Source organism: Salvelinus sp. IW2-2015, unplaced genomic scaffold (assembly GCF_002910315.2).
Source record: "Salvelinus sp. IW2-2015 unplaced genomic scaffold, ASM291031v2 Un_scaffold1112, whole genome shotgun sequence".
Taxonomy (NCBI): Eukaryota; Metazoa; Chordata; class Actinopteri; order Salmoniformes; family Salmonidae; genus Salvelinus; species Salvelinus sp. IW2-2015.
The window spans coordinates 133632-151370 of NW_019942731.1; the positions used below are offsets into that span (position 1 = coordinate 133632).

At 44.9% G+C, this 17739-nt stretch overlaps 1 protein-coding gene across 1 annotated transcript in view; it reads right to left on the bottom strand.

Annotated features, from left to right (window-relative positions):
- rida (reactive intermediate imine deaminase A homolog) overlaps positions 1-17739 on the bottom strand; it is a 20855-nt gene that overhangs the window by 904 nt on the left and 2212 nt on the right. The gene's annotated exons all lie outside the window — the stretch shown is intronic.

A 17739-nucleotide genomic window follows, 5' to 3' on the forward strand; every position in this document is an offset into this window, starting at 1 on the left:
TATTAGGAGTAAAGAGATCTTATAGGATGTGAGAGAGGTTATACAGGAGTAGAGATTATAGGAGTAGAGAGAGTTATAGGAAGTAGACAGATTATAGGAGTATGAGATTATAGGAGTAAAGAGAGTAGAGAGGTTAGTGAGTTAGACGAGTAAATGAAGTTATAGAGTAGAGTAGGTTATGCAGGCAGGGTGTTATCCGAAGTAGAGGGTTATAGGAAGTTAGAGTGGTTTTTATAGGTAGAGAAGTTAGTCGTTTAGATAGACCCGAGAGAATTTAATGGATAGTAGAAAGAGTAATGGTTATACGGACGTATAGAAGAGTAGGGTATATAATATGAGTAGAAATAAAGAGGTTATAAATATGTGATAAGAGTGGTTATAGGGAGTAAGAGATTAAGCCAGGTTAAATAGTAGATAGGGATTTATAGAAGTAGTAGATAAGAGGTTATATATAAGAGTAGAGAGGTTATAGGAAGTAGAGAATACAGAGGTTATAATAGTTAGAGAAGGTTACTCATGAGTAGAGAATAAATGAAGCAGTATAATAAGTTAGAGAGGTTATAGGAGTAGAGAATAAGAGGTTATAATAGTAGAGAGGTTAATAGGAAGTAGGAATAAGAGGTTAATAATATAGAGAGGGTTATTGGAGTAAAAAGAGTAGGGAGATATGGAGGATTTAGAGAAGTAGAAGAGGTTATAAGAGAGAAGATAGGATAGTATTTAGCCAGCTACATAGATGTGTATTATAAATCTGGTGCGAGAGTACAAACTAGGAATATACGATGTTTACATAGGTGGTATAAGGAAGTAGTAAGAGTACATAGGTTAATGAGGGGTAACAGGTCCATTAGGTTATAAGGAAGTTTACATAGGTTTAGGAGTAGAGAGGTTTGTAGAGCAGGTTGTAGAAGAGTAGGAGGTTACAGAGTAGTAATTTATATGTTATTATTAAACTGGAAGGATCAGGGCGCGTTTATAGGAGTTAGAAGAAGTCGGAGGGTATAGAGCGAGTAGGTAGAGTATCCGAGAGGTCTGTATAAGAGTAGATCGAGCGGAGAAGGTTATAGAGTAGAGAATAAGAGGTTATATTATAGTGACGTAGGTTATTGGACAGTGATAGTAAAGAATGATTGGATCATTAGGGCATGAAGGGAGTACAACAAGATCTGGACGTAGGTGGGATAGATGAGCAATAAGGGGGATGTCTAGGATTCAAATAACAGCAGTAAATACGAAGGGTTAAATAGGATTCGTACGAGAGTTACATAGTAGGTTATAGGAGTAGAGAGTACACGTGTATGGTACTCTAAATAATAGTGTATCATAGGTGTTTACCACAGGTTATAGGAGACATCATAGGTGTATGCTCTCAATAGGAGTTAAGAAAGTCAGAGAGCATAATCACGTAGAAGGAAGGTTGTACGAGCAGGGTCAGAACTGGTTACACACGCAGAATAATCGAGAGCACTTGCTCTATAACATTTTTTCAGGAGGTCAGTGCTTTCCTCTCGGGGGTCCTCGGGTTTATACGCCCGCCAGTAGAGATGTCTGACCTGGGGACGCTTTATTGAGTCTGAGGATGTGAGGAGAGTCACGAGAGAGGACTTCACCAGATGGAAATACGAGAGGATTACGACAACTGGAGGTTGACCTTGTATAGCAGGATTGGGTGTTTAATATTTTTATTACAACCGGAGTAGAGGAGCGAGAGGGTTTATAGGAAGTAGAGAGTCGAGAGGTTTAGGAGTAGAGTTTCGGTTATAGCTGGAGTTAGAGTGTGTTTATAGGAAGGAGTAAGTGGTTATACGGGAGAGGTATCTGGCTCATGGAGGTTATGACGAGTGTCAGTAAGAAGAGGACGTCCTATTTATAGTAGAGAGGTTATAAATTTCCTCTCGGAGTTAATCGTCAACTGACGCGGTTTATCGTTAAATCTATAGGCATGGGCAGAGAGTGCGCGTAATTATTCGCGAACGCAACGCAATATACGGTCCACAATTTAATAGGTGAGCACATGTGTCAAGGTGAATGAGGTCCACTAATTGTTAACAAGCATTAGTTTGGGTTATTAAAGAAAAAATGTTAAGTAAACAACGTTAACCACTCGTAGGGTACATATGCTTAAGAAACGAACAGCTGTGTTAGAATTATATTAATTATGTAAATAACATCATCAGTTTTTGAAGTAAAGTTTAATTCTAGTATATTCTTAATTCTTGCTGATATCCCTGTGATCCCTGCCTCTGGCTTCTATGACTGTGGCATATGATCGATGTTCATCCTCTCATTATCATCGCCCCACTCCTATCCCTTATCAGTTTAGTGAGGCAAGCGTGGTGCTGTTGGTTTGGGTAAGCTTAAAGGGGACTTAGTTTTCCCGCCGGAATTCGCAGCCACCTGCAAATTTGCTATGGATGTGAGGATAGTGAGGGCTGTGTGTGACAGAGTGCAGCTCGTGAAAGTTGATAGCCAGTTCGATTTTTATTAAGAGGTTCGGGGTGAGCAGGAGAGAGGGGGGGGGGGGTTCGGTACTGGGGGGTGAATGGACGGACAGAGGAACTTCAAGCATCTGGCGAGAGCTGCAGCTGCTAGTATAGTTCCTCCCTCCCTCACTTGGCTAAATAAAATATTGTGCCAGGCCGATCTGTCTTGTAACCGAAAGTTCAAAGGAATTGGGGGCGTAATTACTATTAACACGTTTTTACTACTCGATCAATAACTGGGTTTATACAATTATGTTTTTCCTGCCATTTCCAAGACTGTATATTGATTTCAACAGTTCCTGTTTAAATGGCACGAGCGTTGGTTGTTCATCCTCGCTGCTCTTACTTGTTTTCAAATAGACGCCTACTACAGAGCTTTGGCAAAGAAGGTGGAAATGGAATTCTCAATCAACCAGTCATTTATTCACCCTCTTTTTGTCATTTGAAGCAGGCAACAGTCATCTCCCCTCATTTTGTCATTGAATGCAGCACAGTCCATCCTCCCTCTTTTGTCATTGAATGCAGCACAGTCACCTCCATCTTTTGTATTGAATGCAGCACAGTCCAGCTTCCCCTCTTTTGTCATTGAAATGCAGCATAGTCATTCATCACATTCTTGGCATGGGCTATTCTGGTGTAAAATCAAAAGCACAATGTTATGGACTCGTACACGTAATAACAAAACAACACCACAAAATCTTAAATAATAATAACAAAGGAGTTAAGAAATATGAAAATATGAAATGGCATTGTGCAGAGTCCTGGAATATACGTGCATTCGGGAAAGTAATTAGACCGCTTTTTCCATGTTTGTTACGGTACAACGGTTACCACATTTAATTTTTAAGATTTTTATCCTCATCAAAGTCTATACACAATACCGATCCATAAGACAAAGAGAAAACAGATTTAAATTTTTTGTTGCTCATTTATAAAAAATAAAATAACTGAAATTTTTACATAGCGAATTCAGACCATTTACTCAGCTCTACTTGTTGAAGCAATCCTTTGGCAGCGTTACAGTGTCTCCAGAGTCTTCTTGGTTTTATGATGCTTGTCAGATCGGAGACTTTGATACACCTTGTAATTTGGGGAGTTTCTCCATTCTCTCTGGCAGATACCCACTTTCAGGTGGATATGGAGCCGTCTCTGCACAGCTATGTTTCAGGTTTGTCTCCAAGAGATGTTAGATTGGGTTCAATCCAGTCTGGCTGGGTCACTCAAGACATTCAGGCCAGACTTGAATCCCCGAAGCCATCTCATGTGTTGTCTGGTGTGTGCTTAGGAGTCGTTGTACTGTTGGAAATTGAAACCCTTGCGCCTAAGTCTGAGGTCCTGAACGCTCTGGAGCAAGGTTTTTCATCAAAGATATCTCTGTAATTTCTCTGTTCATCTTTCCCTCTAGTCCTGACTGTCTCCCAGTTCCTGTCACTGCGAAAAAACCTCCCCCAGTGAGACCATGATGCCTGCCACCACGCGCTCACCGTAGGGATGTCGTGCCAGGTTTCCTCCAAGATGTAGACGCCTGCATTCTGGCAAGAGTTCAATCTTGGTTTTCTTCAGACGCAGAGAATCTAGTTTCTCATGGTCTGAGAATCCTTTAGTGGCTCTTTTGTCAAACTCTCAAAGAGGGCTGTTGTGCCTTTTACTGAGGAGTGGCTTCCGTCCTGGGCCACTCTATCCCATAAAGGCTGAATTGGTGGAGTGCGTGCAGAGATGGTATCCTTCTGAATAAGGTTCTCCCACTCTACAGAGGAACTCTGAGGCTCCTGTCCAGAGTGGACCATCCGGGTTCTTGTTCACTCTCTCCTGAACCAGGTCCTTCTCCTCTAATGTGTCAGTTGGGTCTGAATCACTTATGTAAATAAGGTATTTCTGTGTTTTTGTTATTTTAATAAAATTGCGCTAAACATTTGCTAAAACCGTGTTTTCCTTTTATCGTTATAGGGTTTTGTTGTGTAGGTTGATGGGATTTTTTATTTTTATTCATCCATTTTAGAGATAGGCTGTACATGTAAGCACAATGTGGAAAATGCACCTTCATAGCAGAAAAGGTTGTGTAACTGCAGTAAGTTATATAGGATTGAGCTTGACCAAGAAATACCATGTATCACGCTACATTATTAAGTGGGAAAAAACGAGTCATAGTAAACATTACTTAAAGGTGACCAGATGTTCAAATGTATACTACATAGAGCAGCAGTCTCTGAAGGTGGGATGGTATATAAAAAAGAGATACCGTCGTAGTAGCCGGCTAAGTGACACGACTAGACTAAGTTCAAATGCATGGTACATGGCGGAGCCCGGCTGAGTGGTGAACTAATTTAACAGTCTGAATGGCCTGGAGATGAAGCTGTTTTTCAGTCTCTTCGGGTCCCAGCTTTGATGCACCTATGCTGTCATATCAAAACTGTCAACAGATATCAATCACTGAGAAAGCGAAACAGAGGATGGTGTTGTGTGTGTGAGTGGTGCGTGGTGAATGCCACTGTGGCATGCGCCAGTGAATTTCTTGCTATGTGCGAGCGTGAGTGTATCTGCGTCCTCCTGATTTTCTTTTTTTAAACTAGGAGGATTGGTAAACCATGGGATTGGGGAATCGATTACAACTAGCTCTTATTTTGAACTCTGTTTTTACCTGGGCGCTGCTCATACTTTGGCTTATCAGACTATATGGCACCTTCAATATTGGTCTGTGCCACACAAAAATAATTTGGGCAATATGCTTAGTGAGAAGTGATTGAGTGTGAACTGACCATAAAAGATATTAAAATGATAATTGAATTATTTGAGTTATGTAAATCATAATGATATTGATTTGAGATAGTTAGAGTTATCAGGGTATGTGGTTCGTGGAGGTTATAGTGTGGTAGGTAGTTGTGAGGTGGTATGTAACGAGAGTAAGAGTTTATGGAGGTTATAGGGAGGAAAGGTATACCCAGGCAGGGAAGAAGCAGACAAGAGGGCGTTGAAAGCCTTATAAAAACGAGAGTAGGCTTAAATATACAGTGATATGGTTTAAAATGCTAACGTGATTTTGTTGAGTCATTGTATACCACTTCAGGAGGTGTTTACGAGCTGAGTCTACAACGGGAGAGGGCCTCATTGTAAGTATGGGTACGACGGTGGGACGAGCATTAATCACGAAAGAAGAAAGGGGCTAGTTTACTAAGAGATTAACCTCGAGCACATCGGGTCAAGGAAGAGGTTTGATTCAGAGAGCCAAGTAGAGAGTTATAGAGAGAGCCACGTGGACATACAAGAGAGTCACAGTTTCAAATTAATATTGGCCTGGGCGGGGATCGAAGTGCGGAATCTCTCCCTTATTCGTAGTGTAGAATGGCCTATAGTAACAGAGTTGCAAGTGTTCATCATTGGGACGAAAGAGAGAGGTATAGGATGGTTAATGTCTAATGGAAGAAGAGGGAGTTATAGAGAGTGACACTAGAGTAAGGGTTATCGATTAGCAGACGTGGCACCACGCAACACACACGAGCAGAAGAGCGATTCTACAACATCAGACCACGAAGACAGTAAACACGACACCAAACACAGACAGGAGCTCTACTACACGGACACGCAACAGAACGCGCTTAACAACAACACACACACACAACAGCACGAAGACACCAGCAAAGAGGTTATAGAGAGCAGAGAGGTTGTATACGAGCAAGCCAAGAGAGCGTCATGATCAGAGAGCAGAGAGGGTTATACACACAGCGACAGACAGAACGAGCACGATTTATAGAGAGGCAGGAGGTTTATACAGAAGAGCAGGAGAGGTTATCAAGAGCAGCAGAGCAGAGTCATATACAGAGGATAGCAGAGAGGCTTAATTAGAGAGCCAAGCAGAGAGCATTATAACACAGAAGAGCATGGAAGCAGAGATTAAAGAGAGCATGGACGAGGTTATAAGGAGCAGAAGGTATACACAACAGACGAGACCACAGACAGAAGGTTACTAGTATGAGAAATTGAGTAGACATCAAGCAATAAGTGATAGGGTCTAATAGCTATGCGTGGAAGCAGAAGAGGTTATAGGAGAAGATGAGCAAGAGAGGTTGTATAAATGGATGGATGACGTAGGATGTAAGGATTATAGAGAGCAGGAGAGGTTAAATAGAGATGGAAGATAGAGAGTTATAGAGAGGGTAGCCGAAATAGATAAGAAAGGAGTGCACTTTAATATGGGGGTTGTGGGATGGAGACCACGCAAGTCTGGAAAAGGTGGATAGTTATTAGATGAGATGAAGAGAGTATCACAGAAGTGGTTTAATACCAGTGAGAGCCCACGTAGGTTAATAGAGGGTTTAGTCTGGAGCATCTCTTGTGAGATGTAGAAGGGTCGATATATATCTGACATGGATGAAGGCTTACAGTAAAGAAGTAGGATCAGGACAGGATGATGGTTATATGTAGCATGGGTTTTGCGGGGAAGAGGAAGGTTATAGACGAGCAAAGAGAGGTATTCATAATGAAATGCCGAACGAGCGAGATAACATAGAAGGATGTGGCTTTTTCCAATAAGGTATGATGAAGCTAGAGAGTTAATAAGAGAAGTCTAGTGGCATCGGAGAGGTCTAATTAGAAAAGATGTGCCTCTTACGAAGATACGGAATATTCAGAGAAGTTGGGCCAGGCCCATTGAACGTTAAAGGAGTGGTTTATCTAGCATAGAAAAGACCAGAGCAGGTTATAGATCAGACCACATAAGAGGGTTTTTAATTACGACAGAGCAGAGCAGAGGGTTTATACTACGGTAAACATGTGTTCGGGAAACGAGAGTAGGTAGACTAGGGTAAGATATATGAATATTAGTATAATTAAGTTGATGCAAACAGAGGGAAGGCTGAGTGTTCGTCAATGAGGTATGATAATTAGAGGAGCAGGTGGACATGGACTACAAGAGGTTGCTTATACCTTGCAAGTATGAGCAATGCATAAGCCTTTAAAGGATTATCATGGGGAGGAAGCGAGTAGAGGTATGAGACGTCAGAGAATGAACAAGTTTTAATGTAAAGAGAGGCAGATAGAAGATTGTATAGAGCAGACTAGAAGGTTCGGATAGATGAGCAGAAGAGTGATTTTGAGAGAGACTGAGAGAAGCAAGCAGTTATGATATGGGATGGCACTGCAGAGGTTTATATGAGGACAGAGACCATTTAGAATAGAAATTGTGTCAGCAAGCCGAGACGGAGCTGTTATACATTAGGAAGGGGAGAAGCTCAGAAACTAGAGGTTATTACCCGAATTAGCAGAGAGGACACGGTAGCGGTTTCATCGGGGCTCTTACACTGTAAGGAGAGCGGAGCTCGGCTGAAGAGAAGCAACTAGATTCATATAGACCACGATACCCGCCGCCGCAGACGAGGTTATACGGACCAGCAGGTTATAGAGAGCAGAGCAGGTTAGTAAGATGGAGCAAGAAGATTATAACGACGCATGTCGAAGAGGTATACTGAGAGACTACGAGGCACAGATAGGCAGAGAGGGGTTATCAGCAACCGAACGCTGGCAGCCCCACAGAGGCCCTTTGCCCTTATAGAGAGGCAGCCAGAGGTTATAGGAGCAAGAGAGGTTATCATCAACCGGAGCAGAGAGGCTTATTAAGAGACGCACAGAGTAGGTTATAGACCGAAGGCCACGTCTGGGTTCTCTCAATTAAGAGAATTAATAGATCGGAGAGGCAGGAGGGTAAATAGTAGGAGGAGCAGAGGCCGTGCAATGGGCAGGGAGGAGGTTATAGAGAAGCAGGGCAGGGTTATAACTGAGACGCAGCAGAGTTTATAGAGCCAGGCACGTGCAGAGGTTTATAGGGCCGAGAGCAGAAGAGGTTATCGAGAGCCAAGAGACCGTATTAATAAGGAAGCAGAGAGGTTTCATAAAGAGAGCGCAGCTAGAGGTTATGGGAGGGGTGCAAGAAGCAGTGAACTAGGAGGTGATAATGGAGTCATCGTCGAGAGGTATTAGAGCATGCAGAAGTTATTATGGAGCAGAGGCAAGAGAGCGAGTTAATAAAGCGGCGAGAGGCATGAGACAGAGCAGCAGAGGTTATACGAGAGCAGAGAGGTTAATAGAGAGGCAGGAGAGGTTATAGAGAGCCAGAGATGTTTATCGGAGAGCAGAGAGGAAGCTAGCTTATAATGTTGGAAGAGCTAGAAGCAGGGTTTACTTAGGGGGCTAGCAATGAGAGGTTATAGAAGAGTCAGAGGGTTATATCGCTAGGAGAACGGAGGGTTCTATCAGGTGTCAGACTGGACGTTACAAATCAACACCAAGCAGGATTAACCACTCATGGACCAATGTCTAGTGTGTGGATGGTTAAGTGGATTGATCTGCTGACTGATGTACAATGGTATCGATCTGCAAGCGGCGGGAGGAGGCGGTAGCCGATCTCGATGGAGATGATCTCCAAAAAAGTGTTCAGAGGAAACATCCCGTGATTCATAACCATCTACGCTATGGGCTAAACTCAGAACCGAGTCAGCATACGCTATGCGCCGGAGTGAAGAATACCAAAATTCACCTTATATATGTCTCAAGCGATAAAGGTCCAGCCTGGATAATCTTCTGATCGTCGCAAATGTTTTAGTCTCGGTCACCACATCTTTCGCTTCAGTTGACGTCCTGGGGTGGCCTTGCGTGGGGGACACGTGAACCCTAACCGGACGCGGGCACTGTGTTGACTTGGTGTAGTACAACGGCTCGGGACCCAAATCTCTGTAGGTAGCCATATTGGGAAACCAGTGAAATGCAAAGGACTGCAGATCTCACTTCCATCATTGCGCATAGTGGAAACCCCTTGTTAGGTCATCCCCAGTCTACCATGGGCCTTCTGCTACTTATTCGCAGGACAGGCGTTACGACTTATCCTCCGTCCTTGCTCCTCCTCCTAGACTTGCGCGTGTTCCTATAGGATTGCTGCGTTGGTGTCAGGCCGCAGCAGAGCTTGCGACAGTTGCATGCCTTGGGTCTCGAATCTTACCAGCAAGTCTCTGGTGTGGCACAGCTGCTGACTGCGATGAAGTGGCTTAGACCACTGCAGCGACGTCCAGGAGCCCCCTACTTTTTCAAATTTAATATCTACTATAAGATCTTCCCTATTTCGTGAAGAATCATGTCTTACCCTTACCACATCGGCTGGTTAAGTTGTCTCATTCCAAACATGGCGGAAGATTGTTGGTTATCTGCAGCACCCAGGTCTTCAAACCTATGAATCAGTCAACGCATACACTTCAATTGTCTTATCATCGATTTGTAAGCTGCTGCATGGACGCGATTTTATTATACCGCGATTATTGTCTACCGGTTGAACTTTAACATAAATAATTACATTCGTCTAGACAATGCAATGAAATAGGAGAATTCGGAGATCATTAATAAAAGTAACTTAGGATATACAAGTCTAATATAGGGAGGAAGATACCGCGCGCCTAGGGAGAGGGGCTGGCTTACTTCTGCCTCCTGGATCTGCCGAGTTAGTGCCTGGCACGCTCCTCCGGCTCCGGACTCGCCACGAAGACGAAGCACGACCCAACCGCACCGTTGAGTAAATTGAAACACATGGGGCCAACTATCTCCCTTCGTTGCACAGAGAGCGGCTACTCTATTCATCGGTACACAAATACGATGAGGTGCGGATCAATAAGATAATTGTAAAACGAGTCAGGTGTCGTCGTCCATTGACTAGGGATCGCTCTGTTGGGATCGCTCCGTCTTGTGGGCTGTTGGCAGGCGAAGGATTCATTTTGTGCTTCTGGCTGAACTTCTCGTTGGACGCGATTGCTGGGTGCCTGCAGAGGTGCGGTCGTTTGGGTTGACAGGATGGTACACTAACAGTTCAGACCGCTCTTTGCCATTAGAGAATGTTCTCTTTGGAGGATGGATGAGGAGTTAGAATGTTTCGGCGGTTGTGGCGGTCTGGAGGCGCAGGTTCCTGCTCAGGCGGGTTCGACATAGAATTCCTACGCTCGCAGACGAGTAATTAGTATGGAAGATTTGCTCTTTTCATTCTGTGTCGGTAAATAGCGATTTAGTTCTCCAGAGTATGAACTCAGGCTTTCCCAGCCAGTGGTAAGTTGCGCATATGGCTGTCCATTGGATTTCATTCCTCGGCCGGTTTAGGGTGGGTAAGGATTCAATTTTTCTGGCTTTGAGTCGCGCAGCTCATAGATCCCACTCGTGTGTTGCATCATACATCATTACCACTCACTTAAGCTACGCCTCAGTATGTGACCGAAGGAAATGCATGGTCTCTACTGGGACAAACTGGTACAAGTTTTGGCGCTGTAGCCTTCCTCCCCGGTAATAGAGGCACACAGGGTCTCTACTCAAACCTTAGCCCTCTTGGTAATCGAGGTACGCATGTCTCTACTCAAACCTGTGCCCTCTTGGTAATCGAGGTACGCATGGTCTCTACTCAAACCTTAGCCCTCTCGTAATGAGAGGCACGCAGGGTCTCTACTCAAACCTTAGCCCTCTCAGTAATAGAGGCACGCAGGTCTCACTCAAACCTTGGCCCTCTCAGTAATAGAGGCACGCATGGTCTCTACTCAAACCTTAGCCCTCTCAGTAATAGAGGCACGCAGGGTCTCTACTCAAACCTTAGCACTCTCAGATATAGAGGCACGCAGGGTCTCTACTCACAACCTAGCCCTCTCAGTAATAGAGGCACGCAGGGTCTCTACTCAAACCTTGCCCTCTCTGTAATCGAGGCACGCAGGTCTCTACTCAAACCTTGGCCCTCTCAGTAATAGAGGCACGCATGGTCTCTACTCAAACCTTAGCCCTCTCAGTAATAGAGGCACGCAGGGTCTCTACTCAAACCTTAGCACTCTCAGTAATAGAGGCACGCAGGGTCTCTACTCAAACCTTAGCCCTCTCAGTAAATAGAGGCACGCAGGGTCTCTACTCAAACTTAGGCCTCTCTGTAATCGAGCACGCAGGTCTCTACTCAAACCTAGCCCTCTCAGTAATAGAGGATGCATGGTCTCTACTCAAACCTTGGCCCTCTCGTGGTAATCGAGGTAAGCTGGTCTAAAGGGAATCCCTCCACGTGGGGGTTATATTCGTAACAGCAGAAAGGGGCTGTCCCATGACGCCAGATCATTGTCTACTCATGGGGCGGGCCAATGACTTAATGAAACTTTAAAGGGAATTGGATTCTCTTTCCTTAAACAGTTTAAAATCACATTACATAATTACACAATATAGTTTCATCTTTACTCATATCATTTATTAACAATAATAGATGCAAATCTCATAACGGAGGCTGTTGTATAAACAGAGTTATGGTAATGTGGCTGTTATTGTCTCTCATGAGGTCACAACATTAGACAAAATGGACCGGTCGTAGCTGGATTCTCCACGACCGTTTACACATTCTCCAAAACATGGACATTGTTCAGTTCTCAAGTTCTGTGATGTAGAAGAAGTTCCTTAGTTCTCTGTGAACCCTCTCTCCATACCTCATGAGGAGGAGAGTCTCCTCCAGGAATTTACGCCCTAGATAACAGAACCTGGGTATAAGAGGGAGAGAGGGGAAGCACTCGCTATACCCAAAGAGGACCACGTCATGACTCTAGCAAATTATTGATTTCATGAACCTTGTTTCTTAAGTTACTTATGTTAATGTGGGATATTTTTTAGCACTTATTTCTGGGATGCTTTGATTGTTTTCATTGCTTTACTGGGAAGCTAAGTAGAAGTAAACATGCTCATGTTATTTATGCAATTCAGGTTAAGTTGCACATAGTGGACTTCCTAGTAGAGTGACTTATGTCCAATTGTTGTGCTCCAGCCAGGCGGTGGTGGTGGATCGGACCGTGTACATCTCTGGCCAGCTGGGGCTGGACGTGGCCTCAGGGAAGCTGGTGGAGGGAGGGGTACAGGCTCAGGCCAGACAGGTGAGAGATGGTGGAGGGAGGGGGGGTCAGGCCAGACAGGTGAGAGATGGTGGAGGGGGGGGGGAGAGATGTAAAACATATAGTACTATTATAATAACTTATAGCATTAGTCATGTTAGTCAGGAATTCTATAACATAGCTCCCTTCCCCCCACCCCTAACCCCTCCCTCATCCCCACCCCCACCGCCTCCCTCACCCACCCCACACCTTCCCTTCCCACCCTAAACCCCTCCCATCCCCACCCACCTCCCTCAACGCCACAGGTCTCTGGCTCATGAGAGACAATACAGCCACATTACCATAACTCTGTTTATACAACAGCCTCCGTTATGAGATTTGCATCTAATTATTGTATAAAATGATTGAGTAAAGATGAAACTATTTGTGTAATTATGTAATGTGATTTTAAACTGTTTAAGGAAAGAGAATCCAATTCCCTTTAAAGTTTCATTAAGTCATTGGCCCGCCCCATGAGTAGACAATGATCTGGCGTCATGGGACAGCCCCTTTCTGCTGTTCCGAATATAAACCCCACGTGGAGGGATTCCCTTTAGACCAGCTTACCTCGATTACCACGAGAGGGCTAAGGTTTGAGTAGAGACCAAGCGTGCCTCTATTACGGAGAGGGCTAAGGTTTGAGTAGAGACCCTGCATTCCTCTATTACTGAGAGGGCTAAGGTTTGAGTAGAGACCCTGCGTACCTCGATTACCAAGAGGGCTAAGGTTTGAGTAGAGACCCTGCATTCCTCTATTACTGAGAGGGCTAAGGTTTGAGTAGAGACCAAGCATTCCTCTATTACGGAGAGGGCTAAGGTTTGAGTAGAGACCAAGCATTCCTCTATTACGGAGAGGGCTAAGGTTTGAGTAGAGACCCTGCGTGCCTCTATTACGGAGAGGGCTAAGGTTTGAGTAGAGACCCTGCATTCCTCGGTCATCTGAGGGAGCTAAGGTTGTAACGATTGTTGAATTCCTAACCAAACCACGTGGAGCATTGGCTACACTGGTGGAAATAGTTCAACTCTGAGACTATCGATACGGACAGAATAAGAGCAAATCTTCTATACTAAATACTAGTCTGCAGCTAGAATTTATGTCGACCTGGAATGCGAAGACCGACAACCGCCGAAACATCTATTCTATAAGAATTTTTTTGAATGGAACTCTGAAGTATCCATTCTAACCACGACAGACTCCAGGGACGCAAAGAGAAGTTCAGATGAACTTTCCAACAGAAAGACGTACGATTCCAACAGAGATTATGACGACACACTGAGTGTAAATAAATATATTGATTGCAATTATTCCCGAATAAGTGAGCGTTCATGTGCAAAGGATTAGCATTTCAATTGTTATAATTATCAACTGTGTCTCTTGTCTTTCCCGGCCTTCTCAGTCCACACCCACTTCCCTATCATTTCCTTTTAACCATATATATTGTTGTTTGTTTATGCATTTCTGTGATTATTTAGTTAGTAAATAAATGATTTAGACAATTGATGTATGGATGATTCATAGCAAAGACTGGGTTTGTGCAGATAACCAACAACTTCCGATGTTTGGAATGAGACTAACGTGAGGTAAAGAATGATTCACGAAATAGAAGACTTATTGGTCAGATATTAAAATATCTGAAAAGTAGGGCCTCCTGGGTGGCGCAGTGGTCTAAGGCACTGCATCCCAGTGGTCTAAGGCACTGCATCCCAGTGGTCTAAGGCACTGCATCCCAGTGGTCTAAGGCACTGCATCCCAGAGTGGTCTATCGGCACTGCATCAAAGTAGGTGCTAAGGTACTAGATCCCGGAGTGGTCTAAGGCGCTGCCATCCCAGTGGTCTTTAAGGCACTGCAAGTCCCAGTGGTCTAAGGTACTGATCCAAGTGGTATAAAGGCACGCATCCCAGTGATGGTCTGTTGCGGGCTTTACGGATGGCGGCTGTTTCTCGCCGGCCAAACTTGTTGGGCTTCATCCCGTGGATGAGTTTTCGCGATGTCTGAATGCATTGCTGGTGGAGGTTCTTGCCACACTTCGGGTTCGTTGAGACTGGGTCTTCTTCAGGCCGTATGCATCAGCTAGACCTTGGTTTTTTTTCTTCTATTGTTCGTGGTTACCGCGTTGCTTCTCGCTTTGTTTTTTCTTATACATATTCTCGTTCCTCTCAACAGACAATGGTTATAGGGTCTAAGGCACTGCAATCCAGTGGTCTAAGGCACTGCAATCCCCACGTGGGGTCTATAGGCCACCTTGCATGCAGTGGCTCTAAGCGACGGACTGCATCGCCGAGTGGTACTCCTAGGCACAAATTGTTCATTCCCAGTGGTTCTATGTGCACTTTGCATTTCCAGTTGGTTTCTATTTAGGCACTGCATCCCAGTGGTCTCCCAGGCACTCGCATCCCGTGGTCTAACGGCACTGCAACATCCAGTTGGTCTAAGGCACTGCATTCCTAGTAAGGTTCTACAGGCAACTGCATCTGTGGGAATCTACAGGGGACTGCGATCTCCCATGTTGGGTCACACGGCACTTGCATCCTTAGTGGTCTACGGACGGACACTGCATCCCAGTGGTCTGCACAAAGGGCAACTGCATCCCAGTGGTCTAGAGGCACTTTGGAGCATCCCAGTCGGATCTGAAGGCGGCTGCGATCCAGTTGGTCTTAAAGGCTGACTTGGGAATCCCCAGTGGATCTAAGGCACTTTGCGACCAGTGGTACCTAGAGGTTACTGACATCCAGTGGGTTCAGGCACTGCATCCCAGTGGTTAAGGTACTCCATCCCATGGTTTAAGTGCACTGAATGCCTCAGTGGTCTACATTTCAGGCACTGCATACCAGTGGTCTACGGCACTGCATCCCAGGTTGGTCTAAGGCACTGCAATCCCAGTGGTCTAAGGTAACTCGCATCCCAGTGGTCTAAGGACATGCATCCCAGTGGTCTAAGGCACTGCATCCAGTAGGTCGTCAGGTACTGGCATCCCAGTGGTCTAAGGTTCTGCATCCCAGTGGGTCTAAGGCAACTGCATCGAGTGGTCTAAAGGCATGCATCGCCAGTGGTCTATAGGCATGCAATCCCAGTGCTAAGGCACTGCATCTGCAGCGGTCCTAAGGCAACTGCATCCAGCGTCCTAAGGCACTGCATCCCAGTGGTTAAGGCCTAGCACACAGTGGTCTAAGGCAGTGCAATCCCAGTGGTCTAAGTGCATGCATCCCAGTGGTTAAGGCAGCTGCATTGCAGTGGTCTAACCGGTACTGCATCACAGTGGTCTAAGGCAACTGGATCCACCTAGTTGGTCTCATTTGGCACTGAAATTGCAATGTTTTTCTTGGTTAGGGACTTGAGTGGGGGGGTGCTACGCGTGTGCCACCAAGAGATTCTGGATTCGAGCCCAGGCTCTTGTCGCACGCCGCCGAGACTGGGCGGCCACACATGGGGCGGCGACAAATTGGCACAAGCGTCGTCCAGAGGATTAGGAGGGTTGGCAGGCCGGGATATCCTTGTTCATCATCGGCATATAGTGATCATGTGGCGGGTGCGGGTGCGTGCACCACTGGGAAAACACGGTCGCCAGGTGTAGCAGTGTTTCCTCTGACACAATGTGGTGGCGGCTGGCCTCGGTTGGAAATGTACAGTTGTGTCAAGACGTCAGTGGTCGGGTGGTTGGGTTGTGGTTTCGGGAGGACGCATGGCTTGGACCTCGCCTCATCCGAGTCGTAGCGGGAGTTGCAGCGAATGCCAGACGAGACTGTAACTACCAACTGGATATTAACGAAAAAGGGGTAAAAAAATATATACATACAGTGGGCCAAAACGTATTTAGTCAGCCACCAATTGTCCAAGTTTTCCACTTAAAAAGATGAGAGAGGGTGTAAATTTTCATCATAGGTACACTTCAACTATGACAAGACAAGGAATTGAAGAAAAAAATTAGAAAATCACATTGTTAGGATTTTTTATGAATTTATTAGCAATATGGTGGGAAAATAAGTATTTTGGTCACCTACAACAAGCAAACAAGCAAAGATTTCTGGCTCTCACAGAACCTGTTACTTCTTCTTTGAGAGGCTCCTCTGTCTCCATCGTTACCTTATTAATGGCACCTGTTGAACTTGTTATCAGTATAAAAGACCCTGTCCACAACTCAACAGTCACATCCAAACTCTCACTATGGCCAAGACCAAAGAGCTGTCAAAGGACACGCAGAAAAAAAATTATGTAGCGCTGCCCAAGGCTGGGAAGAACTGATCTGGCAATAGGTAAGTGTTGGTTTTGAAGAACAACTGTGGGAGCGCAATTATTCAGGAAGGAAGACATCAAAACAAGATTCAAAAACCCGTTTTGGGCGTCAATAATGATCAACTAGAACGCGCTCGCACCGCAAAAATCCCAGAATTCCGACACGGGGGTTGACCTAGTGAATGACCTGCAAGAAGCTGGGACGGCAAGTAGCAAAGCCTACATCAGTAACACACTACGCCGCCAGGGATCAATCCTGCATGTGGCCGGAGAGTTCCCCGGCTGCTTAAGCCAGTACATGTCCAGGCCCGTCTGAAGTTTGCTAGAGAAGCATTTGGGATGATCCAGAAGAAGATTTGGGAGAATGTTTCATATGGTGAAGATGAAACCGAAATCATAACTTTTTGGTAAAACTCAACTCGTGTTGTTTGAGTGACAATAGAATGCGTGAGTTTTGCCCTCTAACAGAAACCATACCTACTGTCAGTAAGTCATGGGGGTGGAACACATCCTGCTTTGGGTGCTTTGTTTTTCTGCAAAGGGACCAGGATACGACTGATGCGTGTAAAGGACAGAATGAATGGGGACTATGTATTGTGAGATTTTGAGTGAAAACCTCTTCCATCAGCCTCAGGCATTGAAGATGAAACGTCGTGCTGGTCCTTTCAGCAATGATACAATGAATCCTTAACACTACCCGCCCGGTTTGGAAGCAGGGCGAAGGATGTGGCTTCGTAAGAAGCATTTCAAAAGGTCTGGAGTGGCCTAGCAGTCTCCGAGATCTCAACCCATAGAAAATCCCTTTTTGGAGGAGTTGAAAGTCGTGTTGCCCAGCTTTCAACAGCCCCAAAACTCATGCTACTAGAGGAGATATGCATGGAGGATGGGCCAAAATGGCAGCAACAGTTGTGAAAACCTTGTGAAGACTTAGCACGAAAACTGTTTTGACTTGTCATTGCCAACAAGGTATATACATCAAGTATTGTAGAGAAACTTGGTTTGTTCATTGACCAATACTTATTTCCACATAATTTGCAAATAAATTCATTAAAAATCCTACAATGTGAATTTCTGGAATTTTTTTTTCTCATTTTGTCTGTCATAGTTGAAGTGCACCTATAAT